This window comes from Lipophrys pholis (genome assembly GCF_963383615.2).
Source record: "Lipophrys pholis genome assembly, chromosome: 1".
NCBI lineage: Eukaryota > Metazoa > Chordata > Actinopteri > Blenniiformes > Blenniidae > Lipophrys > Lipophrys pholis.
This window is the reverse complement of record NC_137635.1, coordinates 41031768-41053366: the sequence shown is the minus strand read 5'-3', so window position 1 is coordinate 41053366 and position 21599 is coordinate 41031768. Positions and strand designations below refer to the sequence as shown.

General features: G+C 42.1%; 1 protein-coding gene across 4 annotated transcripts in view; it reads right to left on the bottom strand.

The window, feature by feature from the left end:
• The window catches only part of LOC308117988 (disabled homolog 1-like), a 46093-nt gene extending 35437 nt beyond the window's left edge, over window positions 1–10656 (bottom strand). Inside the window, exon 1 of one of the 4 annotated variants that reach the window (XM_080477143.1) lies at window positions 10242–10656. The gene's annotated coding sequence lies outside the window, so the exon portion shown is untranslated. The remainder of the gene's footprint in view (window positions 1–10241) is intronic. The other 3 variants (XM_080477142.1, XM_080477144.1, XM_080477145.1) reach the window with 3 other exon arrangements.
• Between the last annotated feature and the right edge of the window lie 10943 nt (window positions 10657–21599).

The window sequence follows — 21599 nt, the reverse complement described above, 5'->3', positions numbered from 1 at the left end:
ACAGACATCCACATCATTACATTATTATTCGATTGAAATCACTTTAAAAAGTGACTGAGAAAAGATCTACAGATTTCTTTTTTTTTTCTCCTACAAAGTTAGGCTGAAAAGGGTCTTGACATGTCAATAGTTTTGGTCCAGCTTCTTGGGGTCAAGCTTCTGTCTGCAGAAAGCCATTCTCCTCTGCATCGCTCATTTATTAGCCAAGGTTGTATAGATCTCGTTTCATATTATTCACTATATTGGCCGCACAGAAGGCAGGTGAAGTTTGATTTCTCCTTTTCACTGTAAATACTCTACAACTTAATGCAATGTTCTTTCAAACTGCCTTTCCTCATAGAAACCGGAGAGAAACTGTATGAGTGATTTCAACTGAAGGAATGTTAGCACGTCTAACATTTTTTGCGGCGGTAACTCGGAGGAGTTATTTCTTACCTTTTATGCCACAACTACTTTATTTTTTTGCAGGACGATAAAAGCACAAAACTCAAATGAATCCCACCACAACTCTTGTTAGCATTGCAGTTAGGGGTGTTTTGTAGTGATGTGATTTGTTTTTTTGAGATTGAGTGCAGGCGTTGCCATTTCTTCAAGGCACTGTAAAAAAAAAAAAAATTGAAAAGAAAAAGTATTTCATCTTTTCTCTTGAGGGCACCTTTGTTGGAGATCATCTTCTACCACTGCGACTAACAGGTAAAAATGCACTTTGAAATAGTTGAAGAAACCCCCCCTCTCATGCACACAAACTCTCGACTCCCCAGAGTACGATACAGTATGTACGGGTGTAATTAGTGACTCTCCCACCACACCTCAACATCTCTCATTAATCTCACATGAGTGATTAGGCTGCTGCGACGTATGGAACCACGGGAGGTGTGAAACTGGGTGTGAAACTGTTGTCATCTCATATGTTATCACACCCTGGAGACTGGGAGGATTAAACCACGCCAGGCACAGCCCATTGGCAGCTAATCATGCCGCTAATGATAAGTGAAATATTCGACTGCCTCTCATTACAATGCCATTGCAAGGTCAAGATCTCCCAGAGATCGCGGAAACACACAAGCGGTGCCAGTGTTGTCCCTCCAAGAAGCTGCTTCTGCAGTGTTTTGTGTTGTTTTGTATAAACTCAAAGCGGAGGCTGGATAAAAGCCTCAGTGAAGCCTTCTGAACATGACACTTGATGGCTGATTAGAGCGACGCATCGGGGTAGTTTCCAACTGCGATGCTCTGATGAGAAGTGATCTAAAGGGTCTCGTCAGAAGACGTCATGCTGACCGCTGACGCTGTGCCAGATGCTTGATGCTCGGCGCACCTACGCATCAAAAATATAAAAGCTGTTCTCTGCACGCGTAGCTACAAGAGGGAAACACGCTTAATTAAAAAGGCTGCGAAGTTTTAAATTAGAACAAGTGCAAGTGTTTGGTAAAAATCAAATGTTGTTGGCCATTATGGGTGAAATATTCATCTTTCAGTCTGGTAATTATAGAATCCTCTGGAGTGGGAAGATTTTATAGATTAACACAAATGCTCTCCCCTGACAGTGAAGACATCGCCAGTTCAAGTGGGATTGGGAGCTTTTTTGTACAAAGCTTGCATGTTCTCCCCGTGCAAGCTTTTTTTTTTTCCCCTGGTACTCTGACTGTGAGTGACTATAATCAGCACCTAAGGTGTGAATGTTTATGTGTGTGTGGGCGTGCGTGCATGTGGATGGATGGATGGATGGATGGATGGATGGATGGATGGATGGATGGATGGATGGAGTCTTTCATTCTTTCTTATTTTGATGACATGAATGAAAGTGAGGCTTTTGAAGACTCAGGGTCAGCTGTGTTTCAAAATTAGAATTCCTGTGCTCGGTAAAACTGCTGGAGAACAATGTGAATGCTGCAAGAGAAAGAAATCTCTTCGATTGATGCAAATGTGTGCAACTGACTGATATTAAACAGATGAACTCCTCTGCAGAGATTTATGCAGTCAGTAAGAAAAAACAGACTAGATTATCACCTAAATATCAGATTAACCGATGAACACTTCGCCCAGGGTCATTATAATAGATCATTGTAGTGGTTTGGTTGGCACTCTCCCCTCATGTGCATTCACAGGTTTTCTCCAGCTACTCTGATTCCCTCAATACATGTATTCACAATAAACAGTGCACATATTCTCACAATGGCAAAATGTGTGGAAGGGTCACTGTCCCCCCCCCTGGGGAAATTTAAAGGTTGTAACAGAGGGGCCAGAACCCCCAGAGACACAACATAGAAACAGATATATAACAGACCTGCAACACACGATCCCAGCATCAACGTGACATTAGATTCGAAGGTCTAGGTCTAAATCTATTGAATGAATAAAAATAATATTGTCTCCTAATTGTCCTTTTAGTTCGTTACTGTTGGTCTTCTGTGTTCTACTGTGTTTGTCCAGTGATGGTTTGACGACCTGTACAGTGAGACCACTGCTGTTCACCTGTTGCAAGCTGGGAATGTTGTGAGATGGGCAAATGGATGAGTGGATGTTTCATCTTATACATCTGATATTTTGGATTTTTTTCAGGTTGATTTCACAGATTTGACAACTTTAAACCATCCTTTAGTTTAATTCTGGAGAAGTGATCCATATTTGTCCAAATGTTCAACTTATAGGACACAGTGCTATTGACTGGAGCAGCAGGAGGAGGAGGTGCTTTTAAGAAAACATTGCCTGACAGAAGGGTGATTTTCATTTTCACCAACTGTCTGTTGTTTAACCTCAACAAATAGCTTTGCTGTTTCAATCTAAATAAGTAGAACGTCTTTACCACATTGAATAACACATCTTTTATGTTTCTGTGACAGCCAACGTCAGGGAAACCTGACGCTGGCACTCAATAGTCAAATCACTGTTTGTTTCAATTAGGGCTGAAAATGGGCGCTACAGAGGGTACTTAGGCTGACAAATTGGAAAGAAATTGGCCCAATCTACAATTTTGGTACTGTACAAACTAATAGAAGTAAATTGGCCAATAAAATTATCAATTTGTAAAGGATTTGCAGGAATATGTCTAAAAAAACATCAAGTAGTTTTGTTGAAATAATTTTTTTTTATTTATCTCTAAATATATTCTGATTAACAAGAACACAAAAAAATGCCCTCTAACATTAATTTAATTTTTCAACATTTTCATTAGTAAATAAGAGACAAGACTTTCAGTCTTACTTGCAATACCATATAAGATGTTGTATAGTTTACTACAGCAGCATTTCAGTAAATCGTGTCTTCACGGATGTTATATGGTTCCCTTTTTGTTTTGCCAAAGTTTCACTAAAACAGGCAATGATCGAACCTTAGGATAAATTAAAGGTTTAATCTATCATGTGAAATACCACAACTAACAGTCTCTAAAATTATTGTGAACTTAAATCAACTTCAGTTTATACATTTGTGCTTTGGAGGAGTGACAAAAAAAACTTTTCCCTGCCACTTTACATTTTTGACAATCCCAACATGTAAATTATTGAAACATAAAGAATGCACTATGCGCAGTAAGAAAGTCCACGAATCAGGGGAATACAAAATCACATGAGAACTGTGTCAGATAGCTCCTCCAGGCTGAACTAAACATCTCAATTACCTCCAGAGGCTGAGGAAGCGCCGCAGTACGAAGATCTGGCAGATACAATATTTAAACTGACTGTCAGTGAAAGAAAGGCAGTGCTAAGCTTATATTTGATTACATATTTCATAGAACACAAACACAAATGCAAGCACAAATGCAACTCAGCTATTGGAGTGCACGCTGCTGCCAGCCCGCCACGCTATTATCATCATCAGCCACATATGGAGCTGCTGTCCTGCCTGTGGGGAATAGGGTTGTATAACAGGCCAACGGGATGGAACTGAAGGACCTCACTACTCAGAGGTGATGAATGCTCCGCTGCTTATGGAGCCTCCTGTAGTGCATCTGTGAGAGCAGATGAATGGGGAGGAGAGGCTGATAAATTGGGTCACACGAACGTAGTGTTTCTGGGTAATGCGGTGAAATCGCTGGAGGAGTGCAGTGGGGTGGCTGCACGTGCCTACAACTGGGGCAAAGCTGTTCTAACTTCACTTGATATTCTTTTTTTCCCCTGCTCCATTCGTGCTGCTGGCATTATTGGAAAGTTACGCCTTCAATTTGCTAAAATAGGCTTTTTTTATTCTTTCTATTTCCTGGAGTCAAATGTTACAAAAATTAAAACATTTGTTTATATTAAACTTCTCCAAGCTACAGGCTTTGGTTTGATCTCAAAACAGTCACAAGAAAGTACGAAATTGTGCAAAAAGACAGAAAAGTTACTTTCAGAAAATTCACATAGTAACTAACTATTGGTTACTTTTTTTTATCGTTCAAAACAAATGTATGCATTTTGACTTTGTGATTGTTGGATTTTCTTTTAGAAAACATTCACAAGAACACAGATCACCACAATAATTTGAAGTTTTTGTCTTTGTTTTTGCATTCACGTGATATATCAAAGTCTAAGACTTAGTATCTTCCTGAGTCAGCGAGGATTTAATCTGGAAATTAGTTCCTTGTCTTGCTCTCAGGGGCCTGCGCATAAATGTACCCATGATCTGGGATGTCTAGGTTGCCCACCTCATTATATGCTGTGAAACCACAAAGGCTAGCACATCAAACGTGGGAGGCATGTGACTGTGTGAGATCTAACTTAATTCCTCCCGTCTCCTACTTCGTGAAATGGGATGGGAAAAGGGATGTGAGGATTAAAGGTCTTCCGCTGCTTCTTTAATATTCACTTGAAAACATGTAAGCCAGTGACATAGAACAGCTGCTTTGCCTTAAAAACAACAAAAAAAAAAAAATTTGAATGTCACTGTAACAGTGTGGCAAATTATCAGTGTTGACCTTTTGGAAATTTTAAGGCAATTATCCTTAATGTATCATTATTAAGATCCAGCTCACATCTACAAACAGAAATGTGAGGCCAGTGTGTGCACATGCCACATCACCTCATATCTCATCACAGAGCTTGGTGTGTTTGTTGCCCTCCGGGCAGATTTCAGCTCCGATCTAATTTCATTAATTTCTTTTGGTGGAAGGGTTTGATTGGTTGGGGAGGGTGGGGGCATAGAGAATTAGGTGGTGGTAGTGGGTGGAGGGGCCCTTTACCTTGGCACAGATAAGAAGACAAACTAGATTTGAGGGTGGATAGATCTTGTCGGCAGCACATGCCGCCTCTTGGCAAGAGAAGAGAAGTCGATACAGAGCGGGGGCCTTTTCTTACCTCCTAAGATTTACAGTATCTGGAGCTTCACAGTCTCATACTTCAGGAGATGGATGAGTATTTCATATGGTGCCAACTGGCGCAACATGAGTTGAGCTGAAGGTCATTGTGACTCATTTCCAGCTCCGAAACTGGGTGGCTGGAAAAAGACCCGCTAAATTCCTGACTCCTGACTTAGTTTAATAGAACAAAGAAGACGTCTCGGGTGGAAAGGAGCAGACTGCAGCCTTGAGTTGGTGCAGAACAGCACTGATGCAACACACACGTACAGACTGTGTCGTGTCAGAGACAGTTGAGAGTACAGTTGTAGGGAGTGGGTACAGATTGCAGTTGAACCTCAAGGCATATGGCAGGGCGCCCCATGCCTCCCGGCTAATTGAGTCCTAATGAATCATTGGTTTGGCGTGCTCCATGTCCCTTGTGATGGCTGGTGTCATTGATGCATTGAAGATGCCCAGTCCTCTGGAAGTGAAGCGGGCAGTGATGGCTGCTCTGGTTAAACATAGGAGGCATGCTGACACTGCTGGCTTCACAGTGAACACTTCACTCACTCACCAGATGTTCCAGGCCAAGGCACAAGGATCACTAGCCAACCAGCTCTGCACAATGGAAATAATTGTGTGATGGGCTGGCAACTTGCTGCCCCATTTGACTGGGGTAGGACTCTCCATGGTGGAGGAGTCGCTGCCTCATTGTCACATTGACAGGGTCAGTATGACAAGAGACATAATCGTGGGAAAACATTCAAAGTCAATGGTGCTTGACTGTTGCCTTTGCATCATTTACACATATACCTATAATTGACTAAATTACATCTGGGTTCAAATGAACCACGGAACTCACATTTACATTAATTTGTAACAAGTACTGCACTAATTATTTTGTTATTCAGATAAGTGCTACTTCCTCTTGGGTTCACTGTTCAATTTTCATCATATCTAAGCTGCATGTTGATAAGATATGATGATAATCAACATAATGTTCATATTTTCCTAGTGTAACGTGTACATTGGATAGAACTGAATGAATTCATATGCAAGAGGATATGAGCAAAAACAAAGATGCAATTTACGGCCTCATTACAAGACGAAGAAACTTAACTCACTGTGCAAGATAATAACTTGTGTTCAGTAGGAAATTTAAAGTGTGCGCCTATTTCTAATTTTATTACTCAAGCAGGTCCAACAAAACACATTGGAAAGAAAACATTACAATCTCAGTTTTTTTTAGTTTTTTTTTTATGTCGCATAACTGCTTGTTGATGGTGTATTTATTGAGTCTACTTTCCATTAGAGTGCCTCATTGGAGGTCTGTCTCAGCTAAACGTTTGAGTTTTCTTTGCAGGGTGATTCTCTGGGAGCATGCTGAAGCCGGAGCTCAGTTTTCCCAATTTCTTTCTGAGAGCTAGATGAGGAAATAGTAACACTGCATATGAAGCTCGAGCCGGCAGCCTGTTAGCTGGGCTTATCATAAAGACAGGAGACAGGCACAAACAGCTAGTGTGGCTCCAGCTGAACATGCAGACAAACACCTCTGAAGCTCACTGGTAAGACTTTTTTTTATCTTTATTTAATCACTTACAACTACAAACTTATAAATTATTGTTTGCTGTATTTCCTATTTTGGAGGGTTGTGCGCTGGGCTATTTCCAAGCTGGTAAAATATTTGTCCAACAGCAAGTCTGGCACATGAAAAATATAACGAAGATCATTTTTAACTCAGCAGGAAAATAAATAAACATATTCCATTTAGTATCTAGCTATTTTTTCTCCCAGATTTCCCAAGGGGGGAGATTGGATTTTCTTTTTCTTACTTCTCCAGCTTGTAGGTTGATTCCTTTATCCTGACACATTTGGTTGCCCCCAACCCACTCTGCTCCCAACTTTAGATGCACCTGTCATGTTGATTACACTCCCACTGGAGCATGTGCATCATTCAGCCGTTTACGATGTACCGCTATCTGAGCAATCTCTCTCTTTTGTTCATCTGAGGCAACCCAAATCACCTCTGACCTGTGCCTGCCAGAGGCCAAATTTTCTTTAATGAAAGAACTTAATGTGATAAGGCCACCAGCAAAATGAGAAAACAGACAATCTTGTGAGCTCATTAAAACGACTGTTATAAAAAATTTAGGCCACTCCACCGAATGTGTGTCTAATGCTGAAACGCTACAATATTGTCAGTGTTACCCTTGTTCGTTAGATGCATTATCTCTGAGCACTTGGGAAATCTTGAGGGAGTTCAAGTTGAGGTAATACTGCTGTGATATGAGGAAAAACAACAGAAGCGATAACGCGTTGGGCTTTCAGCCAGCTAAAAACGCACAGAGCAACACGATGGGCAAATTCATGAAACCACTCCAAGGATGTTAGGAGTGCAAAACAACCAAAATGTTCTAGTTTTGCTGTAATTGTACTGTGATAACATGAAAAAGAACTATCCAACCCGCTTTCACCATTTTACAGTAATTGCAAAAGGGAGAAACCGTATTATGGTCTTAATCGGATAAGATATAGTTTCCATATCCGTTTGCAGCTTTTGCTGTCAGGAGCTAAATTAAGTGTCTTGATTCCACTGGGAGGCCCAACAAAGAAGCCCTTACTGGAGAAGCTAATGCTCTCTAGTGTTTTGTTCAGCTCCATCTTAAGCCTCACAACTCACACTGGGCTGCAAAGAACTATCTTGGGATGACAACTGGAAATTGCACCCCGCGTGTGTGTGTGTGTGTGTGTGTGTGTGTGTGTGTGTGTGTGTGTGTGTGTGTGTGTGTGTGTGTGTGTGTGTGTGTGTGTGTGTGTGTGTGTGTGTGTGTGTGTGTGTGCAACACATGTGTCCTACAATCGAGCCGGCGAGTGCAGCTTAGGATCTGTTGCAGAACATCCTCTGTAAGGAGATTATAAAAGGCAGTTTGCGCGATTGGCAGAAGTGGCGAATGAACTTTGGCACCAGAGTCAAAATGCTAACACTGACCTTTGCTTACATCCCACTGTGCCACAATATAAACAACTGGTGGTCATTTGAAGCAGCAATATGTGCAGTAGGTGAGCCGCCCTGTTTCACCGGCAGCCTGTTTTCTTACTATATTTCTTGGCCTTGGCTTTTTCCAATGTTGGCCTGCCTTTACAAGAGCATTCAGGGAGAAAACACAAGGCGTCATGACCGACATATGGTCCATGGTGAACTTTGCATTTGAACTAGTTATGTTGGCTTATAGCCAGCTTTTCACAGAGTCAATGGAAGTTCTGAGAGGGAACAGTTAAAAAAAATAAAATAATAATAAATTGCTTATCCAGAAGAATATTCAGTGAATTGTGTATGACTGGTATAAAACTGCTCTTATAACACAATTATCTATTCATACATGTATGTTCTATATACACTTTATCTAAGTGGTATCTAACTTGGCTCATTAGGGTTGTTGGTAGCTGCAGCCAATCACAGGGCAAAAGGCTCAACATAAACAATCATTACCACATATTATCACCTATTTAGAGTCACTACAAACCTAAACTCAACAATCATCTCTTGAGATTGTGGGAAACCTGGAGCAACTGGATATATATCTATATGAAGGCAGAACATGCAAACTCCACAGAGAAACATGTGGAACGTGGAATCAAACCAGTTGTATTGCTATGAGGACAGATTTTGAACTATACCATTATATAGGCTGATCCAAAATCACTAAGTAAAATTACATTTCAGTTGCTGTGTAACTATCCCATTATCACACCATCACCAAGTATTGATTGATTGATTGATTGATTGATTGATTGATTGATTGATTGATTGATTGATTGATTGGTTGGTTGGTTGGTTGATTGATTGATTGATTGATTGATTGATCGATCAAGACATAAAACAGCCACCTTGAACATCTCTCTGAAGCGTATCTTCAGCACAGGGTGATGTTTGGCATAATTGGCAAAATCAAATACCCCAACGGAGTTTTAAAAAAAGAAGAAAAAAAAAAAGTCTGACGTTATATGATCCCATGGAAGAGATCAGTGAAAAAAAAGTCATATCTCTTTGGGAAAATCCCCTACATTGGCGCGTCTGTCAGTTGTGACGCAGTGCAAACGCCCCCTTTGCGGACACCTTCCACGATTCATTGGATTGTTACTACCCCGACCGTGACCCATGAACCTCGCTGCTTGACCAGGGCAGTCTCATAAGCGGGCCTACGCGCTGGCTTGAGGCTGGTTGAGGCTCCGCGCTGCCGGTCACACCGGTGCCGGCGCGGCGCGGCGCAGCGCCGCGCGCTCCCATCCAAGCATCCATCCACAGGTACTCAGTCGCCAGTGCAGCCTGCTGAGCGTTTTTTCACCCGCTTCCACACAGAAATCAATACATTTATCAACATATGCGTCATCATTCACTCATTCACTTAGCATCAGAGTGGGTTAACACGCAGTCATTTGAAGATGACTTACTGCTGTTGCAGCAGAGCACCTCTTCATTTGAATATCTTGGGAGGGGAGGGGGGGGGGGGGGGGTAGACGAGCTGGAAAAAAGAAGCTTTTAGTCTTTCCTTACACTTGGATCTTTTACATGACAGCTTACAGTCTAAAGCACCGTTTTTCTGATGTGTCTCCAGCGCATCGAAATAATTTCAAAGCGCAATGTCAATTTCTGAATTATGCGCAGTTCAATATGGGACAGCAGGTTATTTGACAGGCAGCCGGCGTTTGCTTTTCACAGGATCCCAGAATCAAATCCAGCAGGGCACAATCGATGATCCACCTCGCGGCTTCGTTTCTCATCATATTTGTTGAATTTGAGTGTAAATGTGAGAGCGTCTCAGTCATAGCGGACTGTTCCGCAGCCCATTTTCATTCAGTGGCCAGCGCATCCTATCCAATAAATCCTGACGTGTCGCCGAAGCTGCCTTGCATCCTCAAACAGCTCCACACTTCCATACTTTAAAAGACACCTTTTGACAGAAAAGCCAAGAACAGAGATGTCACTCACCTTTTCTTGGTGGAAGCTTTTCCGAGGAGTCCCATTTATGCGTTTTAATCCACATCTGTGTCCCCTTCATTTGAGCGCTCTATTTCCCCCCAATGAGCGAGAGAGGGAGTGAGAGAGGACGCGTGTTTAAGAAAATCCATTTGTTAATTCCATTTGCCGAACTCACAAGGTGAAATCACAGTGCCTTCGCTTTTTAAAAGCTGGATTTCCCTCCCTTGATTCTGAAATCCAGTAAAAATCTCTATCTTCTTCTTCTTCTTAAAAAAAAAATAAATCTTATTCTCTCCAGCACTGAAGTTGCCTGGTTACCCCTGTTTCTCATTCAAGGAGGCTGAAGCGCTGCATACAGCGGCCAATCATAGCAGCAGCCGGAGAGATTAACTATTTCTTGGCTCCACTATTCCAGTTTCAGGCTAAAATGAGGAGAGTAGGCGGGGAAACTGGGCCCCCGGTGACAGAAAAAAAAAAAAAATTAAAATGCACAGAGAATAATGTAGTGAGAGGGGATCCGTTGGAGGGAGGCAGTGTTGAGGGGGGAGGGGACGTAGAGGATTAAACATTTTCGAAAAAATAAAGGATTCCGTAGAGGAGGAGGGACCATTGCCACTTCTCACAACAACAGAGATGTAAGTGAATAATATTCCAGCCTGCAGACTGTTATGCAAAGTGCTGTGAAACAGCCAGCCACCTATTTCTTCTGTGGACAATTTGCCTTTAAGGAGCAGAGATCCGTCTCATTTCTAAAATCCCTCAAAAAAGCAATCCATCAGGGTAATTGATCATACTCCTCTTTACCCAGCCATCCGTCAAGCCATAGCTCTCCCCTCCTCCCTCTGGCCAAACCCCTGTCCCACTCCAGTCGCCTCATCATAGGCCGTATTGATTTCAATTTCCCCTTTCAGCCAGGGTGAAAGGTGTAGGAGAGCAAGCCAGGTTCAATCACTGGAAATGCAGCACGTGGGGTAACAATGACCCCCCCACACCTTCATGGTCTGCCAACTGGGGAGAGGGGTAACTACATCCAGGTCAAGCTCCCAAACACACACCTATATGAACACTTTGGCCTTTATGAGCTGCCTGCACCACTGGTGGCTTCAGACTGGCCCCCGCAGGGTGCCATGCAGAAAGTGCGAGTGCATTATGGGGGAACAGTTGGGGGTCCTGACAGCTCGACAACAAGTCTCAAAGAGACAGCACCAGCAATGGACGGGTGGGTGGGTGGGTGGGTGGTTGTGGGTCACCCCCGTGTGCAGAGCCGGCACAGTCTGGGCTCTGAGGGTGGGGAACATTCCAGCAGATAAATCAGCATAAAATATGTTTTGTTGCATCTCATATGTCAGCTTTCCTGGTGTTAAAGCATTTTTCACACTGCATACTACAGCGGCAAGGAGCTATTAGTCATACATGATTCATGTTGGGGCATAAAAGGTTTTCATATATGATAAAAAAAAGCATAAAGTTTTTCTTTGCTTTTTTTTTTCTTGCTGTGTATGAGCCATGGTGTGTGACTGACGTATTGCTGGCTTTGCTCCATCCCACAGATTACAAATGAAAACAACAGTGTTGGGGGTCCTCACAGCCGGTGCAGTTGTTGTATACACACAGAAACACACACGGGCAGAAGTACACGCACAAACACTTAGTGGTTGATTGACGTGTAGCTCTTGGCTTGAACACAGCTTAATCCCGCTGCTTTCACAGATGGACTCAGTCTTCCTCTTTTTGTCTGGTGTCACCAGCAGAAGCAGTGCAACGTTACACACACACACACACACACACACACACACACACACACACACACACACACACACACACACACACACACACACACACACACACACACACACACACTGTACAGCACCCTGTACTTTTGTTTACTGGGCAGCAAGGCTGCTGTTGTGAGGGATCTAATCCCTCCCCATGTAACCCCCCCCCCCTCCCTTTAGCGGCCACCCCTGCACAAACACACAGATACACGCACAAATGCACACAGGCATCTACTCTTTGGTCATTATAAAAACAAAGGAGGTCAGTGTCAGCAGTGGAATCAGGCAGCTGGGTCCTGTGAGGCGAGAGTTAATCCTCGTTTTCAAGGCCCAGAGACAGAAAGAAACCTCGCAGATGAAATGTTTCATGAGTTACACATGAACACATCACGCTTGTCCCACCTTGTTTATCCAACCATCCACTTTCACAAAAGAAAAAGAAAGAAAGTGTTTCTTGTCATTCAGTTTCTCTGCTCTTCATAAATTGTCATGGTATATTATTACCATGAACTCCTCTCCCCCTCTCTAATTGTATTCTGCATCTGCAAAAGCTTTGATTTGCATGTCGAAGGACCTGTGTTGATAACATTTGGGAATTGCCCCGCAGAAACGAGGCAGAGAGATAAGATAAGGCAGGCAGATTCAGACAAAAACACAAAGAGGAGAGTCATCACCCCACAAGGCGGTTAATCTCCATTCAATCCAGAGATTAACAAAGTCACATTCTCATTGCTGCAAATGATTAGTCATCTCCCCATGGGGAGATTGTTAACTGGTGGCCCTACAGCAAAACCTTGGAGGAAAACCTGATCAATAACTAACTCCTGGTTAAAATGACAAAACATGTTCCTGAAACGCACATTGCTGACTTGCTTATTGCAACAGTCTTGACCACTAAATACCCAACTATTCAGCTGCGTTCATGACACAAGTAAACAGGCACACAGTGACTATGTTATCAAATCAGAAAGATTCAATCAGAAAGTGTTTATTGTCATGTGTACATTAAATAAACGTGTTTCCCTGTACAATGAAATTGCTGCCCACACTGAATGCCACATAATTGAAAAACTTAAAAAAAAAAATATATATTAAAACTATAATAAACTTAAGCAATAGAAATATAAACGTACGCATTAAAACTGTGCAAAATACAAGTGATATATACAAGTGAATATGCAATATGAAATTCAAGGTGGAAGTAAAAGAAAATGCTACAGTCTGTACACAAGCGTGCAGAAAGGCCTGTTTGCTCAGTATTGTGCTGAGCCTATACGGAGTTCTATGCTAATGGACTGTTTTAATCAAGTCTAATCGTATTGTCCAAAACCACGTGTGAGTGATTAGCATTCAGACAGGCAAGGCAGGGAGAAGCCTGACATCGATAAATGACACGTGGCCCCTGACCCCGACTACCCTGGCTGCTGAAAAGTTACTCTCCTTTTATTGGTCTCATCCCAGGACTCTTCATTTCCTGCAGCACAGATAATCATAATATACTTAGAGGAAAGCATGTCTGAGGGGTGCAGTTCACCGGGGAAGCAGCGAGAGCACCTGTGGTAAAGTAGTAAATACATTAATTACTGAGAGAAGCAGTCAAGTAGTTTGACCTAACCAGGAAGTGCCATTTAGGAAGGTGTGCTACACAAACTTGAACACACAGGGGTTACAGCTGGGCGGATTGTCCACCATTGGAAAAGCAGGGAGTTCAATCCTCAGATCCTCCTGTTCAATTGTGGATTTGCCCTTTGACACATCATTGAACCCTGAAGATCACCTCACACTGCAGAAAGGATCACTAAGGTATGAGCTAGACTGATGGTGTAGAGTTTTGACAGGTGACCTACATTATGTTTTTAGGCTGGACATTACCCATAAAGTTCTACAAGAGACAGGATAAAGCCAATAGGTTTTATTTCTTTAAATCTACAATGCAGGACTGTGAGGTGTGTTGCCTTTTAAACTCAAAAAATATACACTGCTGTCTTATCTTGAAAGAGATTCTTTAGAAACCACTCGAAAGGGGAATTTATTGTTTATACATCCGTGTGTCAGCAAGAGTTACGTTTGCATTGGTCCATTATGTGTGAGATTTTACATCTATCTGAGGGCCTGTCCACACAACACAGCCATTTCATGTAACTACATAGTTTTTAGCAGGTCATCCACTCTGCGCAGCGTTTTAGGAGACCGAAAATATATAAATATTTTTAAAAAGGGTTCCCGAATGGCGACATTGTAAAACGCCGCCTCGGCTTTGAGGTTTGGTTGGGCAAGGCGCACATTTGTGAAAAACAATGATGTCATCGCCCCACCCTGCGACTCTCTCTGTCACTTAACAACAACATGCTCCAGGTCGTCCAGAAGCTACTGATGCTATATCTGTAGCTCACAACCCCGCCTACACTTTAAACGTACTTTCCGTACTGGAAACCTGCAACAGATTTGGCTCTGGGTACGCTTTGATGTACTGCTCCGTACTACTCCGTTCCATCCCTGCACTTCTAGTGTGGTGGAAACGGGGTTTAAAAGTCCCTCGAGTGAGCTCTATTCAGAAAAAGGCTGTTTCAGTGACTGTACCTTTAAATGCTCATGATCTGTGTCTGTCCATGCCTCACTCTGGTAGCATTTGCAAGGAGAAAAAAATGGCCCCCTCTCATAAGTTTTATAAGGCAGAGCAAAGTGAGTATCCACCACCAGAGCGGTTATTTCCCCAGTTGATGTCATGAATTTCCTGGATGAGCACACATTCGCTAAAAGAGGGGCCAGCAAGTGAGGAAGATGTCAGACCTTCTTCACTCCTGGGGCCCCATACACAGGCTATGGGGAGATATTTTACTGTTAGAAAACCATTATAAAGACAATTTAGCATTATAAATTGACCTTTTTTGTCATTATCCTTGACTTAACTCGGTTCCAGAAGCAAAAGTATCCAGTCTGGAATGTGCACTTCACAAAAAAAAAAGAAAAAAAACAACTATGGAGATTTGCACAATGAAACAGTCAGACAATGAGTTCTCGACTGAGAAGCATTAGGATCATTGTTACTGAACTGATTAAGATGTTTTTAAACTGTTTTTATAAATGTGCAACACCTTTGCCCTTGTTGTCTTGCTCTACGCCATTGCTGTGGGACGCGAGAGTGTAGTAGCCACAACACCAGCTTGTTAATCTCGTGTAGCTGAAGCAGCCGTCTCGTCAAGGTCAAAGAGGTCTGGAGAAAATTGTGCTCATAAATCTTGAGATAATCAGACCAAGGAAAAACCAGATGCATACACTCAATTGTGCTTAGTTTTATATTTACCTAGAGACAAGCTCTATTACTGCAGTTTTATTTGAGTGAAGAGAAACAGGATGCCCGTGTTTTCAGATTCACCTTGGGTTCCTCAATCTGCATAAATGTCGGTTGAATCTTCAGATATCAGCAGTGAAGCCAAAAGGAAATATGCCATTTTTTGTTGTTGGTGTTGTTGTTGTGGCACTATTGAGTTTTCAGACTAGCCAATATCTCAAAGTACATTCAATCTTACTGTATGCACACATTTGTCAAGTGAAAATACATCACCAAAGTGCTGCATGAAAGCACTCAGTCTAACTACAACTAAAAGGATCCGCGTGGTTCAAGCACAAGCTTTATAAGGTTTATTAGTTCTTGATATTAAATCACAAAAAGAGAAAAGAAAGCAGATGGACAATGACAGGTGCCAGTTTGTATTTTGGGAAAGAAAAAGCAGTTGGATTTTTATCCATCTGCTGAAATCGCATTTTAAATTAAAAGCATTACCACAATGTGGATACATTGCATCTGTACGCCGGGTACAGGATCATCCGCAGATATTATTTGTCGTCTATCTCCGGCGAACATCTTGATAATTGTTGAAATTTGGCAAAAGTCTAATGTCTGGGGAATCGGCTATTCACTGCTTCTGCCTCCATGCTGTACTGCCATTGTTTTATGACTTTTTATGGGCAGCACATTTTCAAAATATAATGCATTAAGTTGTTGTAAAGCATAAGAAAGACAATACAGCTCTGTATGAAAGAAGAAAGTTCTACCACTGATCTGTTAGACAGATGAAGAGGTTGACGTCACTGTTCATGTACACTGATCTGACTGTGGGATCTGGTAGATGATTGTTTAAAGCATCAAAATGCACTTGCGTTTCCCAGGATGCATCTTGGTCCATGTGACGCTAAAAGATAAACCTTGCTCAAATTCTTGTATCCATTGCTGTGGCGGGCAGGGATCAGCATGTGCATCACGACTGTTCTGCCGCTATGCAGCTCCAGATCAGAAACAACGTTAACTGCTGCAGTTTGAGCTACAATAGAATCAGTTGGATCAGAGCACATAGGCCAGCCTTCACTCCCCATGTGAATCACAGAGCCTTGACTTCCCATGACCCTGTTGCTGGCTCACTGCTCGTCCTTCCTTGAACAATTTTTCATAAATCCTTACCAGTGCAGGCGAGGGACACCCCACAAGAGCTGCAGCTTTATTAATGGTCTGACACAGTGGCTTGGCCATCATAATGTGGCTGATGTCAAAATGAAAACCTCATACAATTTTCCTTTCCTTAAGAACGTCACGTTTAAGAACAGCATTTTTCACTTCCTCCCTGAAAAACAAATCTCTCCTAATATCAAGTGCCAAGATATAGAGATCTACGATGTTGTTATGTTCACACATGTCACTGGCGTTAGTGTTTCAAATTAGCCGTACAGGTCATGAAAACAGTGGCATCAAAGCATCTTTGCTAAATCAGCAACTCTGTGCACACAGCAGCTTCTTCAGGATACCATGGAAACACGAGACCTTGCTCATGTCCGGTTTATCAAAGAGGTCTTTTAACGAGTTCACTTGGTAGGAAGACATCTCTTCACACACACACACACACACACACACACACACACACACACACACACACACACACACACACACACACACACACACACACACACACACCCACACACACACACACACACACACACACACACACACACTTGAAACGTAGCTTTGTGGGGCCTTACCGCTGACACAATGATTTTTATTTTTTTTTACAGTAACAATTACTCTAATTGTTTATGTTGAAAACATTTCTTTATAACTAAAATCTAATTCTAATGATACCTTCTGGTACAAAATATAGTGAACTGTCCAAAAAACTTCAACTTCTCCTATAGCTGTTGCATTATGCATGTTTTTATAAACTGACCCTGGCAGCCTGGCTTTAAAGGTTGATGGTAGCTTTTATAGCAGCATCTGATATCTCAACTCTGATCAAATCTGTTTTCTTTGACATTTTTACCATTTGCCGGTGGTTTAGCGGGCCAGATTGGAGCCTCTTGTGGGCCAGCTTTGGACTCTGGGCCTTATGTTTGACACTCCTGATCTTAACTCAGCTGTATGCCCCTATTTTGGGGGCTCAACGCACACACGCATGCACGTGCGCAAGTGTGCACGTACGCACGCACACACCTTCTCCACATGTTTTCCACCCACACATCTCTGTGATCAAATTGTCACAGTGGCCCAATGACAAAGACATTGTGACAGTATGTGATTTATTATGTCAGAAAAGAACATAAAAAGAGGGTAATTGAGGGATAAGTATAGAGGAAACCAAGTTTGCAGGTGTCAGCGTAACTTTGTCTGCCATCACAAGACTGTGATGAATTTATTCATGGGTGGGTGACACTGCCAAGTCAAGGACAAACACCATATAATTACCCCATAAATTTAGGAAGTGATTAATTCTAAATTCAAGCTATTTAATTAAAATATGCAAATAGACAGCCATTGCCTTAACATGCGACACATTTAGGAGAGTGACAAAGTTTGACAGAAGGTTAGTCACTTCTGAATGGTAGTGGCCTGAAATAGAGGCATTGAAAAAAAAAAAATCTCTTACACACAAACACACACACACACACACACACACACACACACACACACACACACACACACACACACACACACACACACACACACACACACACACACTGCATGTGTCTCCTTTGCACATTTGCTCCATTGCGCATCACTGATTTACTGAGCACATTTGAGTCCAACACTGGTGACTCAAGCAAGCTGACTCCTTCAAAGCAGAAGAAGAGTTGAAGAGCCATTACAGATATAATTGGATTTCATTTCAACCATATGAGAGGAAAAAAAGACTCGTCACCACCCTGGAGAAAAGGGAGCTAAAATACAATCATTGTATTAATGCGCTGCATGGAGGGGGGGGGGGGTGTTTGTGAATGCGTATGAACACGTGTTTCACCTCACATGCCTCTGTGTTTGTGCGTTTTAGGGCGACTGTGTGTCCACGTGTTGTTCCTGTTTGTAATGCCAGGTCGTGTATACCTGCACTGCATGTGGAAGAAAAGACAATAGTAAATACAGCAGGCATGCTGCAGTTGTGGTTTTCCACTAGTGTAATAAAAAAATATGACATCCTGTGTCACGGCTACACATAACATAAACTAATAACCTATTGCAGCTCAAATTGGGAGGAAGTCAGGAAAATGCCCGGGCAGGTCTGAAGCTCATTAGCATGGACAAAGACATGGTCATCCACACACACATTCAGGAGCACTTTTAGAGTCCTTATTAACCTAACTTACATGTGTTTATGTTCTGGGATGAAGCCAGAGTAACTGAGCACACAGGGAGAAGCACACGCCACACAAACGGGCTCCCACCTTGACGAATATTGCACCTTCCACCTCTGGAGCAGTTTCAAAGTGTTTTACAGTGCTAGTCAGATTCTGCCACTTACACACACACACACACACACACTCCGATACCAGTGCAGGGTGCTTGAAGAGAAATGTAAGGTTCAGACTGATGCTCAAGGACACTTTAGCACACACACAAGTAGAGCCGAGGATCAGAAGCCCAATCATGGGATTAAAGGACAATGCACTCCACCACCTGATCTCCAATCGCCTCGCAGCATTCTTAGTCATTTGTAACTCACAAAACGTAGGAAAGATTTGAAATTGTCAACCTAAACATACTTGAGGGTGTAATCAACAGAAAGGTATTATGTCTTTTAAACCTACCTATGTCAAATCAGGCAAAATCAGTCCCAGTGATTTGAAGTATCAGGGCTCACCTACACACCTTAGTCAGTTATCATATAATAATGAAAATAATAATAATGATGCATCGGTTTTATATAGTGCTTTTCAGGACATTCAAAGATGCTTTACATTGCATTATTCATTCACTCCATACTCAATGGTAGTATAGTATAGTATAGTAGACTATAGTTGTAAGGCACTCCAGGACTTTTATCTTAATGGGAGCAATAAAAAAAGAAGTGAAACATTGTATTGGTTTAGGCATCAAAGCAACTGAGTGAAGTCAGAAAAAAATGTCATAATTACAGTTAAAACACATACAATATGCGTATAAGCAGTGAAATATTAAATAACATTGTGATAAAGTTGCCTTCTGCTTTTATCTTGATTAGATTTAGGAAGTTGGTTGAAATATGTTCATTGATATATTATGTGGCTTTACACCTACAAAAGTCTTCAGTGTTTTTACAGATGCTATTTGAATTCGTCATCATTATTAGATCGACTGTAGGTTACACTGAATCTTCCCTCCTGACACTAACAATGTCAACTCAATGGCCCTGACAACATTCAAATACTTTATTGAAGTATACATAATGTGTTTAACTGTAGCTCACATTCAACATAAAATGTTACACAGCCCATGCTACGGCAATGCTTGATACATCTTTTATTGTGAGCACACCAGTCCATGTAGTTTTATACACAAACTCCCCAGGCATACACAAATCAATAGAGGAATAAACTAAAGAAAAACTTTTTAAAGAAAGAAATCATGACACCTTAGTTTTATTGCTTCTTTGGCTTATTCTTCATTTGTGTGAAAGCTTTTTGGTGCATTTGACCATTTTCAGCTTAAGTACAAATTCTATCATTTAAAAGTTGACAAAGTGACATAAGTGTAAATCTTTAACTTTGTTACAAATACAAATCATTCTGCTTCAGGAATAATAATGTGGCTGCAATCTCCTACCACCTATCTGCTATCACAGGTGAACATGCTTTGTAAACAAGTCAAAGTACTTCATTTCGTGTCATGTGTATTCATTTTTTTCAGACGAGAAAAAAGATGTAAAGATTCAATCCTGGATGCGAAGAGCCGAGACGGGTGTATTTTGCAGCGTGGCGCCCAGATGGAGGCTGTCTTTTAGGAGCGTGTTAGAAATGTGGAGCTCCGCACGGGGAGTCGAGGCGCGGGAGGAGGGAACCCGTGGAACATTTGATTTTCCATCAAGAGCATCCAAATGCCTTCAGACCTCCCCCCTTCACAACACTGACAGGCACACCTACCTACACAACCTCGCATCATCACACTCCCATGCACACGCAGTCAGATGGGTGCAGCTGCTGCACACCTCCCTGTGCCTAACTGACATATATATTTAACCACCCACACATACTTTACGTGACACACACACACACGCAGACACACAAGATGCAAATTGAGGCACACTGACACACAGGCAGGTTTTCCACTCACAGTACCACGTGAGCAGGGCTACCCTGAGATATTCTCCAGAGATTTGGGAGTTCAACTGGTACAGAGACCCAGATTTCACTACTTTGATCGTCATGCAAGAGACACTTTCACCAAGATGTTAACGATGGGTTATTTAAAAGCCAGAGGCCACATTGGACCAACGCACATCACCACGGAGCCTCCTTCTCTGACATCTGGAGTCTGGGTATTCCTCTCCTCCCTCCGTTACCCTCATCGCTATCCTAAATGTGCCAAGATATTGTTTAGAGAGTTTATATCTGGCAGGATATGAAGCTTGACAATACACAGAAATGATAATAAGGCGCCTCGTTTGATATTTTGAAGCTCTGACCCAGTTTTGATTTGTTCTATGGGGGGGCTGTTACTGCAATACACTGCTTCAGAACACAACTCCAGACCCTAACAAACAGTGAATCCGCTGCATAATTACACCAAAAACTTTCCCAGGGCAAACAAGCTGTGTTTGACAATTTCTATCTGAATCTTGTTCAGGCTGGCCAGCCAAGAAAGAAATCTGGAGCCTACTTGAAGTGGAAATTTTGCAGTTACATGAGCAATCAGTCAGACTGAGACGGATGCTACATGAGTGTGTGTGAAAGAAGAGAGAAAGAACATCTAAGAAAAGCGGTGAATGACAGAAGGAGGGAGAACGAGAAGACAATGAAGGTACAATAAAAAATGGATTCAGAAACAGCCAGATGGAGTTTTGAATTATCTACTAACTGTCATCCATCCACACATACGGTAGCATGGCACGAGGCAGTCTCCATCACCTGCACCATGAAGACCGAAGCAGATGTGAAACCATGTCGGAGAAGGACTCAAATGTCAGGCGGTAACGGCAGCCAGTTATATTAATCACAGTCAGGGGCCTCCTTAAGACTCCTACATCCTTGGGGAGGAGTGTCATAAAAAATAACGCAGTAAAGAGAACTGTGTAGCAATGCAGCATGAAAAATGCCCTCCATCTGCAGTGACTCAACCAGTGAATCCAAGGTAAAG